Source organism: Cryptomeria japonica, chromosome 11 (genome assembly GCF_030272615.1).
Source record: "Cryptomeria japonica chromosome 11, Sugi_1.0, whole genome shotgun sequence".
Classification (NCBI taxonomy): Eukaryota; Viridiplantae; Streptophyta; class Pinopsida; order Cupressales; family Cupressaceae; genus Cryptomeria; species Cryptomeria japonica.
The window spans coordinates 596370534-596386438 of NC_081415.1; positions in this window are offsets into that span (position 1 = coordinate 596370534).

Consider the following 15905-nt stretch of genomic DNA (forward strand, 5'->3'; position numbering starts at 1 on the left):
ACAACTCTACACTTTTATCATCTATCCTCATCTCTCTGGCATCTTCTCAACCATTTCAAGAGAGAACTTGTGTTCTTCCCACCTACTTGTCTTGTCGAAGGGTGAAACATCATCCCTTCCGGACACTTCTTCAAATGACTACAACATCTTGCCTAATCGAACCATTTTCTTCCAATTTCTATATTTTAATATTCTTTGAAATGATGCCACATAATAATTGTGTCGACTTGAATTTCATCATCAAAATGCTACCTGCAACATGTTAGTTTCACAAAATACAAAGCAAATGCTACAGGAAATCCAAACTCAACCAATGAAACTACATGAAATACATATAAAATAAAAATACTATTTTTAGCTTCATGATTTAAGTATCATTATGTCCTAACTCCACTATTCCTAGTTGAAAATGGTGTGCTTTCAAACAAGAACTGATAGCTTCCAAGATGGCATATGAAGAATGGACTGATAACTAATAGTTAACTGATACTATGATATGCAATGCTAAATGACTATGCTAAATGATTATGCTATTTGATTCAAGATTAAAACTCACAGATACATAAGTTTTCACAAATGATTAGCTTGCAAACTCACTTGAAGACTAACTCTTTCTCAACTCAAACTCTTGATTTTTCAAACTTTGAGAGGATAAGACGATGTGGCTCAAATCAATAGTCATGATCAGATCTATAGATTTGGATGGTTGTGAGCAGAGGTGAAGGTCGAGAGAAAGGGGGAAGAAGAAGACAAGTGTCACTCATCTCACCTTGACTAGGTTACTAACTAAGGGAATCTAGGGATGGTTGGAGAAAATTTAGGCATAAGAGGACAAGTGGACTCAAGTCCTTCCTAAGATGTAGGGATGTTGGAGAGAATATAGAAGGAGGTTATGCAATATGTGTACGTACACAATATTTTATTAAATTTGGAGGTTGGAGATAAATTATGAATTAATATTTAAGAAATATTAATTTCTTTAGCCACATGATGGATGAGTTGGAAAAGGGAAGATGAAGTGGAGATGGAAGGTGAGTTGGAAATGAAATTAAATAATTTAGGAAATCATTTAATATTTTGAGACTATAGGATAGAAGAATAATCATTAGATATTAGATATTCAAATGATTGAAGGAGATAATTAAATATTAGATATTTAATTAATTAGAGGAATAAAATAGATGAATTAATTAATAAAATGTTTCAATTAAATTAATTAATAGAAAGACATGAAAATGAATTAAATAATTTAATCTTTTCAAATTGACTATTTAATAGAAGAATAATTATTAAATAAATATAAAATATTTATTTAATTGCTCATAGCCATTTTTATGTGTATACATTTTGCTCCTCTTTGAAATGATGTCAAGACAACATTGTTTCAAAGATTAAATCAAGTCTCGATAGTGTGCCTAATAAAGATAAAAATCCTGATTGTGTGCCCCAGATACTGATTTTTGGATATGTATTTGATGATGATGCCCCCTCGAGAGATCGTTTGTGCATTAAACACATGGATGATCTATCGATAGAAGAAGAATGTTATATGAAAGATAGATGAGTGAATAGATTGTAGATTGATCAGATGAATTAGATTGATAAGATTGATTGGATTGAGATCAAGTCTGGTTTCAGGAAGGACACATCCTATATAAGACAAAAGATTATCAAAATGTCTGGTTTTAGGAAAGATACATCCTGTATAAGACATGATAGATAATCAAAAACATCTGGTTTCAGGAAAGATTCATCTTGTATAAGACCTGATAGATGATAGTTGAATGAATGATGAAGATATTAAATTGAAGAATGATTCCATTGCATGATGATGTTGGTGCAGGTGTTGCAGGTGATCCAGGTGTTAGACCCACAGGCTCAAGAGGCAGTCATGATACTTGACTTGATTTGTATTGATGAGGCACTTGTATTTTTGATCTAATATCATTGTATACTTGGACTTTTATTATTTTATGATGATCTATATACAGACATGGACTCTATATGATGATCTTTTACTATGCATGTTGCTCTATATGATGATGTTCTATATGCATGTTATATGTATGCAGTGATTAGATGAATGATGTTATGATCTTTTTTCTTTCTTTTCCTTATGATTATGATCTATATGATGTAATGATAAATGTTTTTGATTTTTGATTTTTATGACCTTGGATGCAAATGAAAATGATTACTAACTTAAATGATATGAATGAAATGATCTATATGGGAATGCAAATGAATGATTGATTTTTATTTTTGATGCGCGTGGATGCAAATGAAAATGAAGTGAAAATGCAAATGTTTTATTTTATATGCAAATAATGATGAATGAATCTAAGTGCAAAGATGCAACTAAATGAGCTTAAAATGGAACTAAAATGAGAATGATCTTAATGCAAATAATAATGATGATTACTATATGATTAATGAAATGCACTTAATTGAATGCAAACTAATTCAATTTTTGAAATGATTCTAAAAATGAATGCACCTATAATGATCAAATGCAAATTTTTTTTTTGTTTGTCCAAGTATACTCAATCTTTATTTGTTGACCATTGATTTCTGAATGAAATGAGATGCTTATAATGCAACTGACAATGAATACTTATAATGTAGATGAATAATGAAGTAATCTAAAATGATCTAACTAAAAATTATACTGCCATTCTTCATATGCTTGCCTTGTAACAGTGCTTGATTTCATCATTGAGCTTTAAAATGTTGTAATAAAATACATGCAACTTGACATAACAATCCAAGATGACCTGAGTATTTCTTACATGGATTTTGATATAACAAGTTAATACAAGCAACTTGATATAATGAGTCAGGTTGACCTAAGTATTGCTTGCAGAACAGACAAGGATTATCTCCTTTCATGCATGACTTGGAACATCCTCCTTGATCTTTTGCCAATCATATCCTTAGACAAGTACATACCTTAATAAGAGATAAACCACAGACAACAATCAAAGAAAAATAATTATGCCCCACCATAGCTTCTCTAGTCATGGACATCCTTGAGTCGCATAGAGTACATGATTAGCAAATAAAATCAAGATATAAACATTGAATCTTGTATGTCATTCACATGTTCTAATGGTCATTAATTGATATAATCATCTTGATGAATGATCTTGGATAATCCTTTATTACTTGCTGGTTGATTCTTCATTTTCTGAGTTTCATGATTTAGTTGTCATAAGATGCCTTGATCTTCATTGCTTTGTTGCTCATTATATGTTTCAAAACCCTAGGTGTTTTTGGTTTTTCTAAGTTTTCCGAATGTTTTGAATTTCCAAAGATTCAAAAGATCACCCAGCAGAAACAAAAATTTATTATGGATGTACGAATAATGATCAAGATCCAAACCATCGCGGGATACAAATCTAGATTGATTGATTCTGATAAAATCTAAAATAGTGACTACGACAAGTATGTCAAAGATTGATACTTGTTGGTAAGCTGCATATTTTCTGCTAATGATTTGAAGCAATGGATGTGAAAGATGGAATGGATAAGCTAGGAAGCGATAGATTGGATATGATGGAGTGGATAGGTGTGCAAAGCGATCTCATAGATGAAAGGACTCACTTTTTAGATAGTGCCTATTTACCAAGTTTTCACCATCTAAATTTATTACATATTTTGATTTGTTTTTTATTTTTTTGTCTTTCCTAATTTTTGAGAGATGAAACATGTCATGCCATCAATTGATAAAGATAAGACTACCTAGAACAAAATCAAGCAGTCATACTGATCTATTTCATTGTTTTAATGTATTTGATTATTGATAAGAATGTCTAGTTTCAAAGAATGAGTACCCCGTGTAAGACCGATCTGTCTGGTTTCGAGTGTACATATCCCTATATAAGACATGTTGATGTTGATAGATTTTGACTGATGAATTGATTAACAAGACATGTGATTAGTTTGATTGCAGACTTTGAGAGTTTTCCTATTTTTTGTTTTGATGGATGGGCCATGCTTTGATTTTCAATTTTGTTCTTTTGATATTTTTTTAATTTTTAGTTTTTGAGATTTTTTTTTCTTTTTTTTTTTTTGAGGTTTTTGGATTAAAAGAAATGTATAGAAAGACAAGGAATGGATGAATAGATGACTTAACCATTGTGGTAGAAATGGATAGGAGAAAGATGAAAGTATCTTATGAGGAGACACATCAAGAGCTTCTTAAAATCATGGTTTTGTCCTTAGTTTTGATCAAGATCAAGGATGGAAAAGGAGATATGGATGGAGATAGGATATGGCTAGGAGAAACAAGATCATAGATAGTGATAGACGATGGAAGAAATGAATAGTTAGAATATATGGTATAGATTATCATGAAGCAAGATCATAGATAGCACTGGATGAATTTAGATAAGGTAATGGATATTGGAGGAGGATAATGGGAGATGTGGTTTGATGAATAGAGTGGATGAAACTTTGACCCCAAGTATAGAGGTCTCTATTTGTAAAGAGGTGATATTTAAGATTGTCACAATATTTAGCACCACATGAATAAGTGTTCCTGAACTTTTCAAAGATAGAGACCCAAACTACACTTAGAACCTCTGAAAAATCCAACCAAACATATCTAGCAACTAGGAAGTAGACTCAAAAGGGAAAAAGAATCCCAAACTAGATCAAGGTACTTAATATTTTATTATCCATGTGTGTGCAATTGGATTCATTCTGGCTCATATGATCATTGTAATCTTTAGAATCCAACGTGGCTAGCTACATGAGCTACCCTGACTTCAAAAGCATCTTGGATAGAGCCTTGCTGCTAGAAAGAATCCATAGCTCCAATGAGGTTATCACTGTAATATCACAAATATTGCTCCATTGCCAACCAAGCGTTCATAGCCCCGATGGAGTTACTCACATATTCCCATAGCCAATCTTTTTATATTTCATTTTTTTTTCTTTTCTTTTCTGGATATTTTTTTTCCTGGTCATGCTTTGGATCTTTTGATATTGTCTTTTTCTTTTCTTATTTTGGTTGCATTGGCTTGTAAGTAATGAAAATTACATGGGTCTGATAATTACAATGGCGTTAAAGAAAGATTTTAGATTTTTCACTAGCCATGTCTTCAACTAAGAGGTCACAATGATTTAAAATAATTGATTAAGTGTATGAGATATAGTAATCAAAAGATGTTGGTACCAAGATATGATAAGTGGTTCTTTTCTGGATTGAGTGTGTATCCCAACCAAAAGACAATGTTAAAGAGGAACAACCTTAGATTTTGAAGTGTATCATGAATAGATATCTAGGAAAAGGACTGAACATGATATTCAAGCATGGGAAAGCATGTGACAAAATGAAACATGCATATTTAACAAATGATGAATTTATGCAATGGATTGAATGAAAGTGATGGAAGGATAGAAAAGAGGTGTTGGATAATAGATAGAATGTTTGAAGAATTGTGTGAGGATAGATGGAAATGTATTCAAGATGAGTGTTGGTACACAACTTGAGAAGTGATGAAGATATGGAGGAAAATTGAATTTTTGGACAAAAGAACCCAAAATAGATAAAGGAAATGATGGAAGAATAGTTTTGAAAAGATTGTTTAGATAGATGTTTGAAATAAATTCAAAGATGTGTGACTTTGTTGATCTTTCTTATGGATCATTTGAGGTGATGGAATGATGGATGTAGGGAAGAAAGGACCCAATATGGATGGAAGGGATGGAGAGTTTTAATTTTGAATGAAAGGACCTAAAATGGATTTGGAGGATGAAGAGTTTGACTTTGTAATGAAAGGACCTAAAATGGATTTGGAGGATGAAGAGTTTGACTTTGGAACGAATGGACCAAAAATGGATTTGGAGGATGAAGAGTTTGACTTTGGAATGAACGAACCTAAAATGGATTTGGAGGATGAAGAGTTTGACTTTGGAACAAAAGGACCTAAAATGGATTTGGAGGATGAAGAGATTCCTTGATCTTGATCTTGACTTGGAGTAGGATCATTTGAGTTTGTTCTTTTCTCTTGATTTTGAATTAGATTAGTGAAGGAGATGGAAGGGATATCATGCTCTTTCTTAGGAGGTGGATGTTGAATGGGACTCTTCTCTTAAGATAAAAGGAGATGATCGTGGATGGAATACCAGAATTTTAGGGGATCATCATAAGATTATTGATAGGTAGGATCTTGATCAAAAAGGAGATTAGATTGGAGAGCCATGATATCTTGATCTTGATTTAGGCTAGGACTCATTTCCTTTGAATAACCTTCTTCTTTTTCAAGTGACAAGGGATGGTCACATGAGTGATCAAAGTTTCAGTTTAGATAGGTTGATATTATTGACTTGATGGATACTTCATTTTGGATATTCAAACTTGCTAAGTCGAATAGAGGGTTTGTTCAATAGGCCCCTATGACAAAGTATGTCAAATGATATGGATAAAGTCTCTTGATATGAAAACTTGATTTGACTAACTTGAATACCTAGCTAGGTATTGTTGTCATTGAGATAATTGTATTATAAACTCTTGATCACTTAGTTTGATATTCCTCTAATCTTGTTGGATGAAAGTCTTTCCTAAAGATAGTTTGAAAATTTGATAACCACCTCAAAAAAAAGTTCTTTGTTGGATTTGGAAATTCTTCTCTCTCTAAGGTTGCTCTTTTCTCTTTGTTTTGAATTGATTGTTGTATTGGTTGATTTGCAAGATATTTCAATGTTCATAACAAGAAGACATGGCACACTTGAAAACAATGATCATCCCTATGCTAAACATTGAGTGTATTTTTTGTGAGAATATTTTCAAATCCCCAATGTTTTCACTGGTTTGATTTACAACAAAGGACGCATCAGATAGACACTTTATTCAAAGGTCATCAACAATATCATAGCCCACTAGTCTCGATACTCTATCAGCTCAAATAGCCTTGTCACCCCCTAGAGGGTACCCATTTTTTTTCCTTTTTCCAGAAGTTAACCCAAAGAGAATTTCTCCTCAATTGAGTAGTTATCTTGGGAGGTATATGGTGAGTAATCTTGGGGGAAGATTCTTCCCCACCCTTGCACTATGATATTGCCAATGTATGGTAACTGACTCGGCTCAAAGCTTCTACTTCTATGATTCGTAGTAAGGATTCGGTTAGGTGTGGAAAATGATAAACTCAATTAAGAGGCTTCCCAACCTTTAGAACAAAGGCTTTTTGCATAACAAGGATACTAGGAGAAGGCTATCAAATACACACTTCTATTGGAGGGAATTTTCATTAGCCTCCACATTTTATTATAGTGGGTTGGTAAACTTGGTGATAAAGTTGTTGCCCACTTGGGTTGTACCCTTCATACTGCCCCTTTTGAGGCTTCAGGAAGGCAGGCCCTCTAAACGATTTAATTGCTTGAAAGTAAAGAAAGCATAAAAGAGTGGGTTTGGCTTTTTGGTCACCCAATTAAGGGGAGAGCATATACCTACCACTTTTAAGACATGAAGTATAAGTGTTCCTTTTAACCTTCCATAGCAATGTGATTTATCCTCTATTTAGAGATGTTGCTCCAACAAGCGTGGTGTTTATTTTAGCCCCACATAGCAAATGATTTTCTAAACTAGGAATTGGAAATCTTGGTCAACAAAATAAAAATCATTGCAAAAAAATAGCTTGCTTTGTAAGAATGGACAAGTTGATTGTTCTTTTTAACTTGCAAAAAAAAAAAGATTGATTGCGCTTTTAACCTTTGCAAGAAAATGAAAGATTGTTGTTCTTTTTAGAGCCCAAATTTTGAGGTGTGAATCCCAACTTTGCAAGAAAGTAAATGTTTGTTTTGTTGTTCTTTTTACCTTGCAAATGTGATTATTTTTAGAGCCCAAAAACAAGTGAGGTACTTTGTAGAACACCAAATTGAAAAATGAAGTTCTTTTTAACCAACTTTGAAAAAGCTAGAAAAGAAATCACTAAATCCTAACTTAACTCCTCCAAAGCTGCAAGAAACTGTTAGAAACTTGCAATAAAAAAGAAGTTAGTGAAGATCCAAAACCTTAGGTGGGCTTCCACAAGCCTAATTTTAAATTGTGGTTACAAATTTTTCACTCCTGATCCTGAAATGCCCTAAAATTTGACTAAGTCTGAAATTTCGAGGATCTTCCAAAAACTAGATTTTGTATTATAACTCCTAGAGGTCTGAAACCCCTCTCAAACATCCTGACAATATATATGGAATATAACTTAAAGTATCACTTATACTTAAATGATATATTCCATATATATTATTCTTACACAAGCCTAATTTCAAGATTTGATTACAAATTTTGCACTATGTTTCAAATGCGCTATCTTAGAGAACATATGCACTAAAACAATTGTCAAATGTGCTAAAACATCTATCAAATGCGCTAACCTGCATTACAAAAGTGCTAACCTATGTTCACAAGCACTAACCTATGTTACAAAAGTGCTAACCTATGTGACAAAAGCGCTAACCAATGTTAGAAAGGTGCTAACCTACTATTTGAATGCATGAATTCATTATTAAAAGTGCTATTCTATTAAAAATAGATGCTAACCTAAGTGATAAAAGCACTAACTAACTAAACAAATGCGTTGTCAAATTTCACAGTGATTTTGAAAGAATAAGACATGATATTAGAAAATGAAAGTTCAAGGCCTGAGCCCCATGGTGGGTGCCAAAACGTGTCGACTTTAATTTCATCATCAAAATGCTACCTGCAACAAATTAGTTTCACAAAATACAAAGGAAATGCTACAAGAAATCCAAACTCAACCAATGAAACTACATGAAATACATATGAAATAAAAATACTAATATTATCTTCATGGTTTATGTCTCATTGTGTCCTAACTCCACTGTTCCTGGTTACAGATGGTGTGCTCTCAGACAAGCACTAATAGCTTCAAAGATGACATATGAAGAATGGACTGATAATTGATAGTTCACTAATGCTATGATATGCAATGCTAAATAACTATGCTAAAATGATTATGCTAAAATGCTAATTGCTTCAAGATTAAAACTCACGGGTGCATAAGTTTCACAAATGATTAGCCTGCAAATTCACTTGAAGTCTAACTCTTTCTCAACTCAAACTCCTAATTTTATAGACTTTGAGAGGATAAGATGATGTGGCTCAGATCAATGGTCATGATGAGATCTATAGATTTGGATGGCTGTGAGCAAAGGTGAAGGTTGAGAGAAAGGGAGAAGGAGAAGACAAATGTCACTCATCTCACCTTGACTGGGTTGCTGACTAAGGGAATCTAGGGATGGTTGGAGAAAATTTAGGCATGAGAGGACAAGTGGACTCAAATCCTTCCTAAGATGTAGGGATGTTGCAGAGAATATAGAAGGAGGTTATGAAATATGTGTACATACACAATATTTCATTAAATTTGGAGGTTGGAGATAAATGATGAATTAATATATAAGAAATATTAATCTCCTTAGCCACATGATGGATGAGTTGGAAAAAGGAAGATGAAGTGGAGATGGAAGGTGATTTGGAAATGAAACTAAATAATTTTGGAAATTATTTAATATTTTGAGACTACAGGATAGAAGAATAATCATTAGATATTAGATATTCGAATGATTGAAGGAGATAATTAAATATTAGATATTTAATTAATTAGAGGAATAAAATAGATGAATTAATTAATAAAATATTTTAATTAAACTAATTAATAGAAAGACATGAAAATGAATTAAATAAATTAATCTTTTCAAATTAACTATTTAATAGAAGACTAATTATTAAATAAATATAAAATATTTATTTAATTACTCATAGCCATTTTTATGTGTATACAATAATATCATCTCAAAGAGCGGAAAAATGTGAAAACTTCAAATTATCAACTCATTAACGTACTTTTATCAATTGGCCAATAATTAAAAATATGTTAATTCCATTTTACCTTTAATCTTTATTCCTTTTTTAAAAGTCATCCTTTTCTTTTGACCCTTGATACCCTAAAGAGGTAACAACCTTAACTCTTCCCTACACAAAGCTATTGAATTTTACCTTTAGGAATCAAATTTTGTGCTTCCCTTATACTTTTGTGAGATATTAGAGTTCATGTTTGCATTTTGATGATGTTTTGATTGTCATTGATGGACAAACACTTTCTTGATGTATGAGTTATGCTCAACCGGTAATTGTTGTATTATTGAATTTAGACTATCGGTATTTTGCAGAAGATGGTTTACTGGTCACAGATTGACTGAATATCCCAAGCAGTATGAAGAGCCCAAGCGGTTTGAGGATCTCAAGCAGTATGAAGGACCCAAGAGGTAGCTAACTTTTGATCAGAACACTACAATCTTCCAGTCTTCATTTTTGACAATCGGTAATCGGTATATTGTATTAACCGGTATATATCTGTGATGAGTTACCAACCGTTATTACTGTAATGTGTGATGAGTTATCATCCACTGACTCTTTGGCGATGTTTTTTTTTTGCATTACCAAATGTGTCTAGATGCACTATACCTAGGAACTTGTAGTCTAATTCTATTGGACCGACATGAAATCAGATTCCTTTATAAGGACATCATGTATAGGGTTTGTGAGTGTGAGATATAGAATAGAAAAGGTTATGCGCGATCATTGAAGAGAAGATTAGTTCTGTGTGAAGAGATAGAGTGTGTGAGATATAGAATAGAAGAGGTTATGTGTGATCATTGAAGAGAAGATTAGGTCTGTGTGAAGAGATATTGAAGACTAAAGTAATGCTGAAATGCATTAACAAGGAGCTATCAAGGATTGAATTAAGCATATTGTGCTAGCATCTAGATCATTCACTTGTTGATTACTCACATCTTCGACAAGTCTAAAGCCCTTAATCGGGTAGGCTTAGCAAAGCCTTTGTAAATCCTCTAACAAGGTGGTTCACAATTGTGGATCTTAAATCCTCTAACTAGTAGTCTTTAACAGGACTTATCTCCTAATAGAGATCTAGATTCCTAACAGGATTTGTTCTGGTGAAGAACATTATATGACCTTAATCGGTCTAGTTACTATTCTGTAGATAGTTACTTGTGAGTTTCTGCTCACTATGGTTTTTCCCATTTGGGATTCCACGTCAAATATCTTGTGTTATGGTGATTGTGCTCTTGTGGGTGAATGCTTTGTTTGCTATTTGGTTTGCATTTATCCTAACTGGTTTATTAGTGAATCGGCTGCACCATTTATCTGCTAAACTATTTAAAAGTCTACTTACAGTATTTTTTGGCATATTAATTCACCCCCCCTCTTAGTATTCATCAATTGGTATCAGAGCCAACCTTCCTTTAAGTCTAACCACCTGGAAGGAGATATGGGGGAATACAATGTGAGGAAACTTACTCATTATCTCACTCAGACTGAGAGAGCCTATGATAAACTCAAAGTCAAGTATAAAGCCTCTTTGTCCAAGAGAAGAGAGCATGCTAAGAAATTGATGGAACTCACTGAAAATAGCTCTTTTGATGAAGCTGACATGGATGCCCTAGTTGAAGAAGTTGAAAAACTGAATGAATCTAAAGTCAATCTAAGAAGGGGGTTGGAAGGACTGACTATTAGAATGAGTTAGGAGCTTGAGAATAGAAGGAAAGCTGAAGATCTAGTAAAACACAAAGATCATTTGATCTCCAAGTTGAAGCAAGAAATCAGTACCCTTACCACTCATCTCCAGGAGAGTAAAGTGCAAAAAGAAGTAATACAAGGTGAACTAAACATGGTTATTTCTAATAATGCAACCTTGATGGAATCCAATGCTACTATTTCCAAGGAACTTACTGAGTCAAAGGAAATACTTTCCAAATTCAATCAGAGTACTGCTAAGCTAGAGCAAAAGCTGGAATCGGCAAAGGTAGCAAAGAATACGACTGGACTTGGTTTCTCTAGGTATGAGGAAGTTGAGACCTCTAGAACAAAAGCTGAAGCATCAAAGAAGAAAATGACATCCAAGGATAAAGGTAAGAAAAAATTTAAACCTATTTGCTTTAATTGTCTCAAAGAAGGACATACTATTAATGAGTGTAGAAGCAAGGCCTACAACAATTTTCCTTATTTTCAAAACAATATGCCTAGATCCAATAGATTCAATGGAAACTGTTATGCATGCAACAAGTTTGGGCATAGAGAATTTGAATGCAGGTTAGTTTTGCACAACACTAGAAGATATCCTCCAAGGACTCAAGGAGTTATTCTGAAACTTCCTGTGAACTAGAATCCCAACCGGTACAATACCCATGACCATCGGTCAGTCAGTTATCAAGCGGCAACTAGTTAGAAAGACACTTGTTTGATCTTTCATGGTAGCGGTCACACTATTGTAACATATAGAAGGAAGAATGGAAGTATGAATAATGGACCATGGAGAATACCTAGAATGGTATGCTATCATTGCAACAAACCGGGACACACTGCCAGAACTTGTAGACTAAGAAAGAACCTATTGGGTGATATACCGATCACTCTAGATGGGAAGATTGATGTTGAAACCATTTAGGTGGAAATGAATAAAGCTTGGAAAAAGAAATCAGAAGAAGAGTCACGAGATGATCCTGCTTCTGCACCTAGTGTGGAAGTCTTTAAACTGGCAAACTGAGCTTCAGAAACGCTTAGGGGGAACATATCAGTGAAATATTTTGAACCCCCAATTTATATCGGTAAAGACCTTTACCGGTATATGTTACCTATCAGTCGGCAGAAGATCTAAAGTGGTAAAAGGTAAAATTAGGGTTTGTACCCTAGCAGTGATGCATTTATTATGGTCGGTCAGAGTTTGTTTAAAAGGGGTTTTCGTTGTCATTTTCACTTATCTATTTTTGAAAGAAGAATCTTCAAGAGCAGAGAAACCAGAGCAATTTGCTTAGCATTTGGAGAAATCATGTGTGAAATCTTGCAATCATCTTCAAGCAATCAGTGAAGAACACTAAGCGGTGAACTAGCAACTGAAGTGGTGTACTGTGCGTGATATTGGAAAACCTAAATTTCAGATTGTGAAGGTATTTTTCAAAATTCTTTCTTATCATTTAGTTATGGATTTTGCATCGCATTCTAGTTCTAGTGCACCTATAGATACACCTGAGTTTCTACAAAAGAAAATGAGATATAATTCCCCATCTCAAATTCCTACCAGAGTTATTAACAAGGAAGATATTTTAGGGTATATAGCCTGTAAGTTGGAAGACCTAGGATCCCTAGTAATTCACTCCCAGCTAAGTTTGTTCTGTGGAGATGATAAGAAGATCAAACTAGAGTATAGCATCCTCGAGAAGATGAAACTACACAATGCAGTATACTTTTTGGAAGAATTTAGAGAACATATTCACATTATCCTCAACAGAGTGCATGGTGACAAGATGTATCTCGAGTGGACCCCTGACATCACACCGGAAGTGATTCATGTCGTCACCAGATTCTGCAATGTTGGAGAAGTACCAGTTCTATGGAAGGTCACCAAAACTAAAATGATAGAGCTCACCGGTTCTGTGAGTGACCAACGGGCAATGACCATCAATGCCATTTTTGATGATCTAGTAAAATATGTTTGCATGGTGATTGGTTACAAGATATTTTATGCCAGCAGAATGAATTATGCCCCTACCACTATGGTGAATGTTGCTTATAGGATGATCAAGGAAGATACTAACTATGACCTATGTACCTACTTACAGAAGCAATTGTTGGTGAATCTGAAATCCATCAAACAAGACAAATCACTGAGGTTCAAGTTTGGCCAACTTCTGGTTGGTCTATTTTTCTATTTTCAAGGTTATTTCCTTGGAATCGGTGATGTTCAATGTTCTACTGACCTACCAATTTCCAGACAGATTAAGGAGAGTCTACAAGCAGTGGGAACTGCATATCCTAAGGTTCTAAATAAGTATTTTGATGAATTCAAATGAAAGATGAACCAGAGAATGAGGATATCTGGTGATATTGTGAAGAAGTATGAAGATGGCATTTGCTTCACAATAAGGATAGATGACTACATAATGGAAGTTGTGGAACCTAGAAAGGAAGTAGTTGGCCCTATGGGGTATGAAGTGGTGAATGACATATTGATCGGGTATGGCTCTACCCTACTTGCCTCACCATTGGATGCAAAGAACAAAAGAACCGGTATCTACTTGGAGAGGGTCACACCGATTGAGGAAACGAAGCAAAAAAAGGGCAAAGCAGTGCCATCGGTATCTACACCGGTTACATCTACTAGTCTGAAAGTGACCAAGCAGTCAGCAGCCTAAAAGAAACCTAAGATTATTCTAGCAAAATTATTTGAGAGGAAGCAGAAAACCAGGAATCACTCATCGGAGTTAGAGGACACTGAACCAAAGGTTGAAATAAAGAAGTCAAGGCAATCAAGCAAAAAGCCAAAGTCTACCGGTAATACACCATCAACTTCTACATCGGTAAATATAGATATTACCTCTTATAAACCAATGACACACTGTCAGAGGACAATAAAGAATATTAAGAGGAAATTGCTTGATGACTTAAAGGAACATTTTAATGACTTTAATGATAGTGAGAAAGAGGAGGTAGAACAGGAGGTTATTAAATATTTATGTATTAATGATTGGTGGCCTTTTGAGATTAAATCTGTTACTCCAAATTCTTTGTATAATTATTTGGATAATAAATGGCACATTGCCATTGAAAGAGAACAAGAGATCAGGGAGAAAATTTTTGCACACTACTTTCCGGATGCTTCAAATTCTGAGTTATTTGAAATTATGGATAAGATCAAAGACATCTTCTTTATGAGGAGGCAACTCAAGTTACTAGAAGGTAAAACTTCTAAAGTAGAAAAGGATACACACATACATGTTAAAGTTGTTGTCGAAATACACCAAGTATCTAAAGCCACTACGAAGGCTGATCAAGAACCTGACCTATCCTCAGGCAAACCGGATGAGGTATTTAACAGTCAAGGTGAAATAGTGATAGAACAAAGTGACTCTATTGATGTTGATGCATTAGATAATGAGGATGTCACTCCTAACAAAGAAAAAGCTGAGAAAGAGAAATAGGACAAAGAGAAAGCAGAGAAAGAACAAGAGGAAAAAGAAAGGCAAGAAGAAAACAAGAGAAAAGAGGAAAAGAAAAAGCAAAAATAAGATAAGAGAAAAGAAGAAGAGAAGAAGAGAGAAGAAGATAAGAGAAAAAAAGAAGAGAAGAAGAAAGAAGAAGACAAGAGGGAGGAAGAAGAAAGGAAGAAGGAGGAAGAAAAGAAAAGAGTGGAAGAGGAGAAGGAAGTAGAGAAGAGAAAACAAGTGGAGATCAAGACCAAAGAAGGAGGGCAGGCTCCTAAGGCAATCGGTGATCAAACCAAGCAGGTTGATTCCACTAGTCCTATTGATCTAACTCTTGCATGTCCGACTCAATCAGAAAATGAGTTTGAGCTACTTCAAGGCATCAAAATTGCACAAGAGAGACTGGAAGAATTGTGGAAGAAGAAAGAACAGGATGTCATACAAATTGTAGTTGACACCCTTACCAGTCTAATTCCCAGTACTAACCTCCCCAATATTGACTCCTCTCTATCCAAGCTCAAACTTCTTTGTACCATAGTAGAGGACCAAGTACAATGCTTGGAAGATGTTTCTCAAGCAATTGCAAGAAAGAACCATGAAAAGGCACTCAATATTGCCTTAGTCAAGCAAATGAATGAACTCAGGACACAACTACTGAAGCAGCAGAATGATATCAGTGTTGCTATGGGTGAGGGTAAATTACTTTTGAGTAAAATCTAACAACCCCATCTATTTTGTGAAGATGTGCTCAAACAGAAAGCTGAACTCCAATCGGAGTTACAGGAATATGTCAACAACTTCAAGATGACCTATGATTTATTCACTACCAATGGACAAAATGTTCATCATTTTTAGCATCAAACTACCAAGATGGACTTAGAGAT